This window comes from Narcine bancroftii, chromosome 1 (assembly GCF_036971445.1).
Source record: "Narcine bancroftii isolate sNarBan1 chromosome 1, sNarBan1.hap1, whole genome shotgun sequence".
Taxonomy (NCBI): domain Eukaryota; kingdom Metazoa; phylum Chordata; class Chondrichthyes; order Torpediniformes; family Narcinidae; genus Narcine; species Narcine bancroftii.
In genome coordinates this window covers 326,026,818-326,041,052 of record NC_091469.1, presented here as the reverse complement: position 1 = coordinate 326,041,052, position 14,235 = coordinate 326,026,818, and the positions used below count along the sequence as shown (strand labels likewise).

The 14,235-nt window shown below is 44.2% G+C and overlaps 1 long non-coding RNA gene across 4 annotated transcripts in view; it reads left to right on the top strand.

The window, feature by feature from the left end:
• The first annotated feature begins 9,423 nt into the window (after positions 1-9,423).
• The window catches only part of LOC138748048 (uncharacterized), an 81,078-nt gene continuing 76,266 nt past the window's right edge, over positions 9,424-14,235 (top strand). For 3 of the 4 annotated variants that reach the window (XR_011347772.1, XR_011347773.1, XR_011347770.1), the window contains exons 1-2: positions 9,424-9,834; positions 10,183-10,265. This is a non-coding gene — a long non-coding RNA (uncharacterized lncRNA). The remainder of the gene's footprint in view (positions 9,835-10,182; positions 10,266-14,235) is intronic. The other variant, XR_011347771.1, reaches the window with a different exon arrangement.

Below are 14,235 nucleotides of genomic sequence, written 5' to 3'. Positions count from 1 at the left end.
GTGAGGAGGGCATGGCCTGGATGGTGGGGGGCCTTGAGGATAAAGGCTGCTTTTTTAAGACACCACCTCTTGTTGATGTCCTCGATGGAATGAAATCTGGTGTCCGTGATGTCGCAGGCCAAGATAATAACCCTCTGGAGATTTTTTCTGGACCTGAGCCAAGAAGGCACAGTGGCACCACTACATTGTTAGAAGAGGAGTTGGCATGTTCCCTAGTGCGTCTCACCAATTTTTATGGATGGTGCATCCTAAATGTCCTGAATGGATGGAGCGACTGCTCTGTCTGAGACCACAAGAAATTGCAGAGGGGTGTGAACACAGTTCAGGCCATCACACAAACTCACATCCCCTCCATTGACTCTCTCTGCACTTGCCACTGTCACAGTGATTGCACGCTGGTCACGCTCTCTTCTCTCCCTCCCTTTTGCTGGATGATAGAAGATAGATGACTTTGAAAACACACAACAACAGATTCAAAGACAGTATTTATCAGACTATTGCAAGGATCTCTCATTGGTAAAATAATGCTCCTCTTGCACTAATCTTTGAAATTTAAATGTAAATTTAGACAAGCAGCTCGGTAACCAGCCCTTTCACGTAATAATTATTACGTGACAATAAACTAAACCTTGAACTTCAGTACAACAGGTAGTGCACAATTAAACACAAGGGTAGAATAGGATATTACAGAGAAAAGATTGAATTAAGATTGGGTAGCAGTTAGCGCAACACTGTTGCACCGCCAGCGACTGTGAAGTGGGTTCGAAACCCACGGTCTCTGTAAGAGGTTTGTACGTCCTCCCTGTGTCAGTGTGGATTTCCTTTAGCTGCTCCGGTTTCCTCCTTGGAGGAAATAATTGGGCACCAAGGACTTGTGGGCCAAAAGGGCCGGTTAATGTAATCTTTGTCTAAATTTACATTTAAAAGATGAGTGCAAGAGGAGCCAGTCTCCATCAGCCCACAGTCTCTCGACTGCATGTCACCCTCAGAGCCTCTCAATAGTAGTCCACTGCCGTGGTCACTGTCCTGCAGGGTCATCTCCAATACTTCTCAATCTCAGGTGGGGGGGGGAGGGTTTCTTCCCATTTCTAGTACCCTGTGCTGAACTGCTGCTGTCCCAGAGTCTGCAACCCCTCATGGTCCCTGCCAAGCACAGGTGACACCATCTTGGGCACAGACCCCACGGGTGCAGGATTTTTCTTACAAACACCGTCACTTCCTTTAACAGGCTGTTTAAAGCCTGTACAGAGCTGTCAGCATTAGAATTGGGTAGTTGAATGCTTCAGAGCAGTGCTGTGACTGCCCTCCCCACTCTCCCTGGTCCACACCTGAAGCAGTGCTATCATTACAGCAGGTCCGCAGTGCCACCACTTTTTTTCATTTTTGGGTTGACTTGCCTGGATATAACATAAAAGGAAATCTTCCACTATATTGCTATACCCTTGCTATACATAATTCAATTCAGACATTAATAGTAAGCATGTTAACTGTAGTAACAATAACCACCTATAGTAACTCCAGTTACATACAAAAGTTTTCCATTCCAATAGTGGAGATCTCCCAGTGGCCACCCATTTCAATTTTCCATTCCGTTCCCTTGCTGACATGTCTGTCCATGGTCTCATGCACTGCCAGACTGAGACCACCCACAAATTGGAGGAAGAACACCTCCTCCAACTGGATGGTATTAACATTGACTTCTCTGGCTTTTGTTAAATCCCACCACCCTCATCACCTTCCCTCAGCTCTGTCTCTCCGTTCTGTCTCCTTTCACACAGACATGATAAATGTTTACATCTGCCCTTATCGTATCCAATTACCACCTTTTGTTGGTCTGGATTCCTCCCCCCAGTCAGCATTGTCTGAATTCAGAAACTTTCCTGCTTCTGGCTCATTCTGCCTATTCCCTGAAGAAGGGCTCAGGCCTGAAACGTTGGCGATATATCTTTGTCTCCTGTAGACGCTGAAAAGACCAGATGAGTTCCTCCAGCATTTCAATGTGCTTGCTAGACAATATAAGCTGATCACCTCAGAGAACCAAGCAATAGAAAGTACAAAAGTCAATTCACCCCATCGTATGTCTTCCAGCTCTCTGAAATATGCATCCAATTGTTCTCTTGTGTTTTAGGCCTGAAAGAAAACATCTAATTAGGTTGGATACGAAGGTTGATGTTGAAGTTTCTTTAACAAACCTTTTGCAAAGTGCATTTGATTTGACAACAATACACTGCTGGGGAAAAAAAAAGTACCTGGCATTTCGGAATGTTTTTACTATAATCACAGCATCTGCTGACTTTTATATTTAACTTATAGTAACATGGGCAACTACCATGACCACATTTGGTAACCACATTTCTATATGTTAACCATAGTCACACATAACCACAGTGACATCCAGTAAATATAGTCTCACAAAGTTATCCCATTCACAGATAGTACTCCAGTCAGACACAGTCACCACATTCTCAAACAGTAATGTTAATTCCACTCAGTAAACCCAGAGCCACGCAGGGTAATTACTGCCACACATAATAATTGAGATCATGCATGGTAACCATGGTGATCCACCGATGGATAAGGAAGGCTGATGCTGCAGCTGGCTGAATAGTTGCAAGGCACTCCTGCTGCTTTCCTGCAGCATTCAATACCATCAAGGAAATGTTGGCAAACTTCCACAGATGTGTAGTGGAGAGTGTGCTGGCCAGCTGTCTCACAGCCTGATATAGGGGGCACCACTACCTATGAGCGGAAAGTCCTGCAAAAGGCGATGGACACAGCCCAATACATCACAGTCAAAACCCTCCCCACTATCGAGAAAATCTACAGGGAACACTGCCGTTGGAGAGCAGCATCGATCATCAAGGATCCATGTCACCCAGGGCATGCTCTGTTCTCGCTACTGCCATCAGGAAAGTGGTATAAGTGCCACCAGGTTCAGGAACAGCTGCTCCCATCAGACTCCTCAACAACAAAACTCAATGAGAGACTAATTTAATGTCTCTTACTTTGCATATGATTTATTATTGTTTTTTTTTCATTATTGCAGTCAATTTCCTCAAACGCCTTTCTTTCTTTTCATTTCCCCCTTTTGTTTATGAATCTATCTTCTTGAGTATGGGTTGCAGTTATCGATGAATAGAAATTTTGCCTGGCCTGTGGTAAAAATAATCTCTGGGTTGTATGTGATGCCATGTATGTACTCTGACAATAAATATGAACTTCTCTCTGTTGCCACACCTTGATTGAAGGGCCTAAATTGCATCCAAAATGCTCCTTGATCACTTTTTGCAGTGATTGGCCTGCTTTTCATTGTTCTGTCACACTCCTTCAAGGGAGCTTTGTGGTCATATTTGAATTTCTCCCCACTCCACCTTTGTTTGGGTCCAAGTCATTGCTTGAATTAAAATACATGGTTAGCATGGTGGTTAGCACAATGCTGTTACAGCGCTGGCGACCCGAATTCGAATCCAGTGCTGACTTCTAAGGAGTTTGCGCGTTCTTCTCTCTATATCTGCATGGGTTTCCTCTGGATGTTCCAGTTCTCCCCCCCCCCCCCCAAACTCTTCAAAACACTGGTGTGTTTAGGCAGCATGAGCTTGTGGGCCAGAAGGGACTGTGACTGTGCGGTCTTGAGGCAGCATCTGGAGAGTAGAAATAAGATTTGTAGTTTAAAAATCTGAACTGGGAAAGGTTAGAGGTAAAACAAGTTGGAACATATAAAGTGGAAGGAATGGGTGGGTGAAAGAGAAATCTTTGGTTTGGTGAAGTCCAGGGAAACAAAGGACTGATGGTGCGAATAGTTTAAACAAAAAAAAATGCCACCAACGTCCTGCAGGACAGACAAGGCTGAGAGAGAAGCAATAACTTTTCAGCTCTGCGACCCTACATCAGAACTGAAACAAAAAGCAGTGCTCAATTAAGATGAAGAGGCCCCGGACCTGAAACATTAACCGTCTTGAAGGCTGTAAAAAGCCCAAACACACAAGAAGAGCCACTTGTTTCCTCCAACTCACTGAGTTTTGCAAGTACCATGTAGAAGGCTGAGGACAGAGTCAGAGGAAGCAGAGAATTAAAATATTAAATGGTTTATTATTGCATTTAACAAGCTGCACAGTGTGGTATCAAGGCAAGGTGATCAAAACGCATGACTGTGTGAGTGTGGCTGAGCACGTTTACCTATATATGCATGTAACCTGTGTGTTTATGCATGCACACATGACTGTGTGAGTGGATATCTATACGTGAGTGTGTCACTGTAGGTATATCTCTGTATGTGTGAGTTTGCTTTGCACTTCAGGAAGGAATTTCATGAGTGTGACCAGCCAGTTCAGGAGGGTTCTGCTGCTTGAATCATCCATCCATGTGACTGCTGAAGGATGTCCTGTGGAGCTTTCCCTTTTGGGATTCTGCACAAGACCTGGAGGGTTGCTTCGTTCCTGAGGCTGCAGTAGTCAAAGGACCTCTCTAATGCCATTGCACCTGACCAGCCCCCTGCCTGTTCATTGGGGCCTGTGACAAGGGCTGACATTTTCCAGGGCGAGTCTGTGGGAACAGGTCACAGGTCAGCTCAATTTTTAAGTTTCCAAGTACTGTGTAGACACCAGGCATTAAAGAAGCAGCTGGGGTTTGACAATAATTGCACCGCTTCATGGTCACTTGGGGTGCTGCTGGATTTTTTTGAACTGGAACTGGAATTTCAACTCAGGTTTGATACAAGACTAGTCTAGACACATGAGCACTGCACTATCTGACCAACTCTTGAAATAGCCTGGCTGAATTCTGATTAGTGAATGAATGCTGAGAAATATTTGAAATGCATTGGATCAGCATATTTCCCTTTACCTTTGGGACTGCCATCAAATCCTCCTACTTGAAATAAGATTCTACGGTCTGCGACCAGATTTTTATGGCGCCAATAGATCTGCCTGTAATTGCAAAATGAACTGCCATTAAATTGTCTGTCTAAGTGGAAAAGATGTTTGGATGATTTGTGGGAAGAGAGTGCAAAAAAAAACCATACCAGATCAGTAGTTTGTACAATGGAGCTCCACTGAATCAAAGCACTTGAACTCGGTCAATCTGGGTTTGGGGTTATCATTAATCAAATTAAAATAGGATTTCTTCAGAAATATAAACCATTTTGTTTCACAGCAAGATAACAGTCTACTTATCTATTTGTCTGGCATTTTTATAGTTTATAGGTATCTTCATTGTGGGAAAACACATTGTAATGCACTTTACCTGTCAGTCCATAATTACATTTAATTCTTGAGCACTCAGTTTTAATGCAGCAAGGGTAGTTGAAACACTTAGTAAAATAAAGACAAATTTATTCAGCATTTTTCTTGACTTAATAATATTACCAAGAATTAATAGTTAATTGAATACTTTTTCTGCTTGTCATGAGAAGAAGGAAATGAGCGATGCTATAGGTTAAATAGTTTATTGTGCAGTGTTCAACCTATGGTGCCCAATTGCTCTCATGAAATTTACTAGTTGATTGGTCATTTAATAAAGGAAGTTTAGTGGGACTAACTGCAGAGCTCAAGAAACACAGCTACAAAGAAGAGTCAATTACCGACTGTTCGTTATTTTAAACAATTGTGCGCTTCATAAAGTGGAGTGATGTCAGCATACTTCCTAAAGGGGAGTGATGTCAGCACGCTTCATAAAGGGGAGTGATGTCAGCATGCTTCATAAAGGGGAGTATTGTCACCGCGCTGCAGAGTCATTGTCTCTCTTGCAACATGCCAGCAGGGAAGCAACGCGTTCCATCAACCCACATCGGACTGCAAACACGGGCTACTCCAGATCAAAGAAGGGGAGCCCCCACCATTCTGAGCTGGCCACTCGGTGCAACGATTCTCAGTTGTGTAGCTGCTCAGTCCACCAAATCACCCCCTCCCCCCCCCCCCCCCCCCCCAGAATCATTGCATGGCTGCAATGTCACAACTTTGGAGGACGTCCCCGGTGCTTGGGAGGTGGGACACGCACAGGTTCAGCAATGTCCATGTATGCAGGCTTCAGTTGGTCTCGTGTAAAAAGTTCTGGTCAACCACCAATGTCCAATAGCACCGGAGATCCATTGTGCTGCAGCCTTTATAAGGCCCCTCGTAAGATTGCTGCAGGAGTGTAGCGTGGAATGGACATTGAACAAAGACGTAAGAAGTAGAGTCGAGAGCAGCAGGAATGTGTGTAGGTGGTGATCCATGATGAGTTGCTGGAACCAGAGACAAGGAACCCATCTTGTTTCTTAGTTCTTGGAATTCCTCTGTAACCGAGGATCTATCTTTGGCTGGAGAAGGAGTAATGACTGCCAGTACTAGGAGTGGAGATGCGTAAACTAATTCTGCTGCAGAGGTCTCCAGGTCATTCTTGGATGTCCTTCTAATACCCAACAGCACCCATGGTAACTCATCTGCCCAATGAGGCCCGCTAAATCTTGCCTGCAAGGCTTGTTTCAGGAGATTCATGTTTGTGTCCAGTGAATGACCTACTTCCTTAAGCCATGTCAGATATATTTTGAGGACATAACTTGACAGTTGTGTGGACAGATGGATGGGAATGTGGTCAAAATGTTTCCTCTGCCAAGACAGTGGGTGGTTATGGGTGGCCGGTTGAAGTATCACAAAGTATGTTCACCTGGTCGGGGCCCAATGGAATGTTGGCTAAGAGCAGATCCATAATAGTTGTATGGAAATCTTGTACCTCCTGGTCCTCTTGTTGGGCTATTGCAAGAGCCTGGAGATCCAGCCCTCCTGTAATCGCATTGACCTCTGTCCTTGAAAAGGCATCAGCTACAATATTGTCTTTACTGGACAAACGCCACACATCAGAGGTAAATTCAGAAATGTAGGTTAAATGTCTCTGTTGACGCGCTGACCAGGGATCTGTAATTTTAGCAAGGGCAAACGTTAGAGGCTTATGGTCAGTAAATGTAATAAAATGCCTGCCCTTGAGAAAATATATGAAATATTTAATGACCAGATAAAGTGCTAACAACTCCCTGTCAAAAATGCTGTATTTTAATTTGGGCAGGTGTAGGGGTTGCCAGTAACCGCTGATTTTCTGTTTGAGGACCACCCCCGCGGCAATGTCCGATGCGTCTGATGTAAGTAAAGTGGGGCATGCATATAGGGGTGGGCCAACATGGTTAACTTTGAAAGCGCCTCTTTTGCTTTGTCAAATGCTTCTGTGGCCTTTGTAGCCCAGAGCAGTTTTTTAGGTTTGCCGCTGAGGATGTGGAACAAGGGCTTCATGATCCTGGCAGCTACTGGGATGAACCTGTTATAAAAGTTAACCATTCCCAGGAATTCTTGTAGCCCTTTAACTGTAGTGGGCTTTGGGAAGGCTCGAGTGGCTGATACTTTGTCTGAAAATGGGGTTGCGCCTGCGTTTGAAATCCTGTCCCAAAAAGTCAATTGTGTGTTTTGCAAAATGCACACTTCACAAGGTAGATAGTAAGGCCTAAATCCCAAAGCCTCTGGAACAATTATCACAGGTGTTGTCTGTGCCCTTGTGTTGACTCGCTGACCACTAAGATGTCATCGAGGTAGATGAAAAGGAAAGCCAAATCTCTTGTAGCTGGCATCCATTAAACATCGGAACATCTGAACCGTGCTAAAAGCATCCTCAGGAACTCAAATAGACCAAATGGAGTAATAATGGCCTTTTTAGGGATGTCCTCTTGGTGGACAAGGATTTGGTGATCACTTTTTACTAAGTCTACCTTTGAGAAGGTACATTTGCCATGGAGGATGGTGGCAAAATCTTGAATCTGTGGTATCGCATACCTATCTGGCACAATTGTGCCGTTGAAGTGTCGGTAATCTCCACAAGGTCTTTAGCTGCCAGATGCCCAAGGTCTATCAGACCTTTGGATGATCCCTAGTTCTTCCATAGTTTTGAACTCTTTTTTGGCCTGTAGTAGTCAGTCAGGGGGAAATCTGCGAAGGGGAGGGCTGGTCGTGGTGGTGGTTACTTAGTGCTGAACTCCATGATTAAATGGAAATCTGGCGTAAGTAGTTCAGGAAACTCTACTAATAAGTTGACAAAATCATCGGTGGCGAGTGTTTGCACACATAGCAATGTGGCCAGCTGATGACCTGAAGAAAATGGGCATGTATGGAATGTTGTGGCGTGGACCAAACGGTGCCTTTTCATGTCTACCAACAAGTCATGTGCCCTCAGGAAGTCCACTCCCAAAATCGACTGTCCTACGGCTGCTAGCGTGAAAGTCCAGTGGTAAGGTGTGTCACCTAATACCAGTTATATCGACTTGGTACCATATCTGCTAATCGTAGTGTCATTGGCAGCAAGTTGGCTTGAGGTACTCAAGATTCCCGCATGGGATGGTGGGAAGATACTGAACTGAGCTGAGATGTCAACTAACAGTTTGCATCCCATGTGCTGATCAGTGGCATAAAACAGGCCAGTCTGGTCGCCAACCGCCGAGGCCATCAGTGGTGGTTGGTGTTGTCATTTCCCTGGGAGTCAACCATGTAACTGCACGGCAGCGCACATTCCTGCCCATTTTCTGTGGTCGAAACACCATTCACTGTTCTCCAATGGATTTTTCTTCCTCGGTAGCTTGTGGAGTGCCATAGAACGGGTGGCTGCATTGACTTGACTGTCCAAGGTGACTTGTTGAAACTTTGCCATGGAAGACTGCGGTACCCTGTGAAGTCTGTCTGCCTCCCTTACCACTTCCCTTGGTTTGGAGAAGTCAGCAGAAGAGAGCAGCAGGGTGATGTCACGAGGGAGCCATTCCAAGAAGGCTGTTGTGAACATTAAGCAGTTGTAATGGCCGTCTGCTAAACAAAGTATTTCATTCATCAGCTCTGACGGCCTTCTGTTCCCCAAATCGTCGAGGTGGAGTTAGCGTGTGCCTCTTTCCAGGTCAGACATGCTGAAAGTTGTGAGGAGATGTGCCTTAAAATCACTGTATTGATCCTCCTTGGGCAGGTTGTTGATAAAATCATCTACCTTGGCAGCAGAATCTTCATCTAATGAGCGACTACATGCCAGAATTTGATGGCTTCATTTGTTCTGTTCCTAATGTGGAACTGGGCCTCATCCTGCTGGAACCAGGGATGTGGTCTGTGAGGCCAGAAAGTGGGCAGTTTCGCAGCCACCATGTGCAGTGTAGTAGTGGCATCCATTCTGCAGGCTTTCTCACTATGTTTCACTGTTGGGGCTCAAAAGACGTTGAACACCCGTCGGGGTCACCAATTTATTGGGACTCACTGCAGAGCTCAAGAAACAGAGGTACCAGGGAAGAGTCAATTACCCACTGGTTGTTATTTTAAACAGTCGCACGCCTCATAAAGGGGAGTGATGTCAGCACGTCTCATAAAGGGGAGTGATATCAGTCACCTCATAAAGGGGAGTGATATCAGTCATCTCATAAAGGGGTGTGATATCAGTCATCTCATAAAGGGGTGTGATATCAGGCAACTCATAAAGGGGAGTGAAGTTAGCTCGCTGCAGAGTCATTGTCTCTCTGGTAACATGCCAACAGGGAAGCAATGTGCTCTGTCAACCCACGTGGGTCTGAAAACGTGACTACTCCTGGGAAAAGAAGGGGAGCCCCCACCATTCTGTTCAGGCTGCTCGGAGTGGTGATTTTTCCTGTCCAGCTGTGTGGCCGCTCAGTCCACACCAAAGGGGAAAATTGCACTTGCTCAGTCACTTTCATGTTCAGATTTGTCCATTAAGGGTTGGTTCCAAGAAGCTGAGCTTTGAACTATTTCTGATGGGCATCCTGCTGGTCAGACAAACCCCTTGAAAGGAACAATGTGCTTGCCCATTCGGCAAATGTGCTAACCATGACAGGTAACTTCAGATAAAGATACTGATCCTTTGAAAGGACTACGTTCAAATTAATCAAATCATTGTCAGAAATCTCCTCCTTGTTTTGAGGGAGGGGGATGATGAATAAGGGAGCTTTCTTTTTTGAGATATTTTGTAAAAGGGGTTTGATCGAGAGGAGGACACAAAATGTTCATGTTTCAATATGTTTTGGAGAAGTGCTCATTGTTTGCCTTTTTTCTTGTCTTTTTTTTATCTTTCAATCCAAGTATTGGATCAATATATACATTTTTAAAATTAAACTCAATGAAGATATTTTGAAAAGAAAAAAAGAAAGAAATCTCTTTACCTGTTTCCGTGTTTACAATGCAGGAAGTGGCTGGCACATGTTCTGCAATCAGTTGATGATAAATCCACACATTCAACTGACGGTTCCACATTCACCTGTTGAAAAGGTATTTCACATAAAAGATTCATCGTTTATGTGCAAGATTAATAGTTCATTAAAATTGTGTGTGTGTGTGTGCGTGTGTGCGTGTGTGTGTGCATGTGTGTGTGTGTGTGTGTGTGTGTGTGTGTGTGTGTGTGTGTGTGCGTGTGCATGCGTGGGTGGGTGGGTGTGTGTGTGTGTGCGTATGGGTGTGTGTGTGCGTGTCCTGATGCATCTTGATTGTTTGTACAGTCTACATGTGTGAATTTTGGACTATGATCAGATATATGAAAGATTCATGTTTAGTAATTCTCTGTCATCTATCTGAAATTACAGTTATTCAGATGACTGATTTATCCACAGGCTAGATGTTTGTAGTACTAATCCAACTTTAATTGGAAGTACAACAAACATAAATTAAATTTGCCCAAGATATAATACAAACCTTATTTCTTACAGCACACCATACTACCAGCCAGCCCAAGTAACATGGGTGTAGCCCAGAACTCCTTTGTTCTGGGCAAACCAGCAGACTGATCCATGGCTTTATTCTGCTCCAGGGCTGCCTTAACTATAAAGTCTTTCGTTTACTCAATCCTGCCCCAACCCACTCCCAGCTGCTTCTAGTGAAGGAGCTTTTAACTTTAAAATTATATTTAGACATACAGCATGGTAACAGGCCCATCCCACCCACTAGCTCATGCCATCCAATTACACCAAACTGTCCTACAATCTTTGGTAGGTTTTGAATGGTGGGAGGAAACTGGAGGAAACCCATGCAAACCTGGGGAGAATGCACAAATTCCTTGCAGACAGCATGGGAATTGAACCCCGGTCCCGATCGCTGGCGCTGTAACAGCGTTGTGCTAAGTGCCAGGCTAACTGTGCCACCAACAACTTGATCGACTGAGGGAGATCGTTTCTGCTTACCTGGCCCAGGGCTACTGCAGCCTGTAACTTCTTGTTATTTTCTGTTAAGTCTCTATCTATTGATCTAGTTTATATTTTCCTTAAAGAAAAGCCTGAATTCTCTGCACTCAGTTGCAGAAGAGAGAGGGGCCTCCAGAGATACCGTGCACATTGGAGGTGCTGCACTTTGAACTTTTATACAACACAAAGAAGCATAAAGCTGCTGATGGTGCAGAGGGTAATAGATTGGAGGGAGGTGAGTTCCCAGGGTTAGAGCTTTGGTGAGGGATGTTCAGCTCCCTGTTGGAATAGATGGACCTTTTTATGCTGAACATAGAAGTATTGCAAAAAGTAAACACTGAAACAATCCACTTTTATTTTTACTCTTCCCATTTAATTTATCCTAATTTCTGGAAATATCCAATGTTTAGAGATCCATTGGAAGTTTAAAAAAAATGGTATCAGCACTGTAACAGGCCATTTCAGCCCATGAGCCCGTGCCACCCAATTTAGACCCAATTAACTTACACCCTCAGTACGTTTTGAACGGTGAGTGGAAACTGCAGGTCCTGGGGAAAACTCATTCAGAAATCAGATAACAGAGGAAATGAAGCTGTCCTTATGTCTTTAGCTGTTCATCTTCACTGGGGAATGTACAAACTCCTTATAGACAGCACAGGATTGGAACCCCAATCCCGATCACTAGTGCTGCAAGAGTGCTATGCTAACCATGACGCCCCAAAGTGGAGTGGAATGTAACATATTTAATTTGTACCTGGTGCTACCAACTGAGTTGAGTTTGTAGAAATTATTGTTCTTCTCTTCCATATCTTGCTGCGTGGTTGCTTCCGAATTGCACCTATTTAATTCAGAATCAAAATTTATGGCCATGAACATGTGACAAAATTTGTTGTTTTGCAGCAGCCCTCAAAGTGTAAATATTGTTATAAACCATATTTCAAAATAACTAAAGTTTTACAAGAGAATGAAAGAGACAAGTAAGGTAGTGTCATGGTTCATTCAGAAATCTGATAACAGAGGAAATAAAGCTGTCCTTATGTCTTTAGCTGTTCATCTTCACTCCTCCAACCTTTGGATCTGACACTAACCTCTGACACTTCTACCAACTTCAATGTGATATCTTCGCTTCCCCACCTCTATCATATTTTGCAGAGGTCAGTCTCTTTGAGTCTCCCAGCTCCGCTCTCCCCACCCACCCTTCCATCATCTCAGACGCATTCCCCTGTAATCACAGATTCATCTTATATCTTTATCCCCATGGTAGCAGAGTGAAGAGGACATGGTCTGGGTGGTGGGAGTCCTTGAGGATAGAGGCTGCTTTTTTAAGACACCAGATATCCTCAATAGAGTGAGGTCTGGTGTTCTTGATGTGGCAGGGCAAGTTTTTCCTGTACTGAACATTGGCATCTCCATACCAAACAGTGATGTGACCAGATAGAATGTTCTCCACTGTATACCTGTGGAAATTTTTGAGAGTGTTTGGTGAGGTATCAAATCTCCTCAAACTCCTCACCAAGTACAGCCGCTGGCGAGCCTTCTTCATGATGGCATCAACTTGGAGTGTCCAGGACAGATTCTCAGACACCTTGGAATTTCAAGTTCTTGACCCTCTCCAATGCTGACCGCTCAATGAGGATTGGTTCATGTTCTCTTGATTTCCTTCATTCAGGGAGAATTTTTTTTTAAATGTTATCGATATGTAACTAGAATTTTTCTTCTGTGATTCAGATAATGCTGACTGGTGCTAGAGAAGTCTATAGTTTTATCTACTCTTTGTAGGTGAAGCCAGAATTTTCCATTAGAACTTGTTCACAGGAGCCCTTGAGTTCCATTATTTCTGCAATACCTTCCAAAGTGGGTCAAAAGCTTCAAATTCCTGGCTGTCAACATCTCTGAGGATCAGTCCTGGAGCCTCCATGTTGATGCAATCACGAAGAAGGCCTGCCAGCGGCTACACCTTGTGAGGTGTTTGAGGAGGTTCAATATGTCACTATGACTCTTGAAAACTTCTCCAGATGTACTATGGAGAGTATACTGGCTGGTTACATCACTGTCTGGTACACATGCTTAGATCAATGAAAAGCTCCAGAGTCTTGTTAACATGGCCTGCAACATCACATGTATAAGACGCCACTCTATCGAGGAGATCTATATGAGGCAGTATCTTAAAAAAGCAGCCTCTATCCTCAAAGACCCCCACCGCCCAGGCCTCGTCCTCTTCACTCTGCTACCATCGGGGAAAAGGTCCAGGAGCTTAAAGACGAGCACTCAGCGGCATAAGGACAGCTTCTTCCTCGTTACTGTCAGATTCCTGAATGATCATTGAACCAAAGACACTACCGTACCTTTCGTGAACTAATATTTAAAAAAAATATATTATTGTTGCAAATGGTTCATAATATGAATGTTTGAATAAAACACCGGATTTTGTGACTTATTCATGACAACACATTCTGACTCTGATTCTGAAGCTTTGCTTCCCATTACTTAGAAGTTGAAGGGAAGTAGGTGCTTAGGTATGGGATCCTTCTCTCATTATCCTGGAGAACCTTCCTGGAAGATATGCCAGCTTTCTCTCAGGATCAAAATCCACCAAGCACTGGCCAAGCACTACCAATCTTCACCGAGCACTGGCCAAGGACCACCACCTTTACTGAGCATTGGCCAAGGACCACCAATCTTCACCGAGCACTGGCCAAGGACCACCACCTTTACTGAGCATTGGCCAAGGACCACCAATCTTCACCGAGCACTGGCCAAAGACCACCACCTTTACCGAGCATTGGCCAAGGACCACCAATCTTCACTGAGCACTGGCCAAGGACCACCACCTTCACCGAGCACTGGCCAAGGACCACCCCACCGTTCAAAGTGGATGTTCGAGAAAGTGACCACTTGAGGACAACAAATGATTCAATGATGAAGAAACACACATGCCAGAACCTTAAGCAAATAACCAGAAACTGGAGGAAATGCACAGTCAATATATTGCATTCTGGGTCAGGACAAAATTATTGAGCAGAAAGTAGTGACAGGGTGATGTCAGTATATCCAGGGCATTGTTG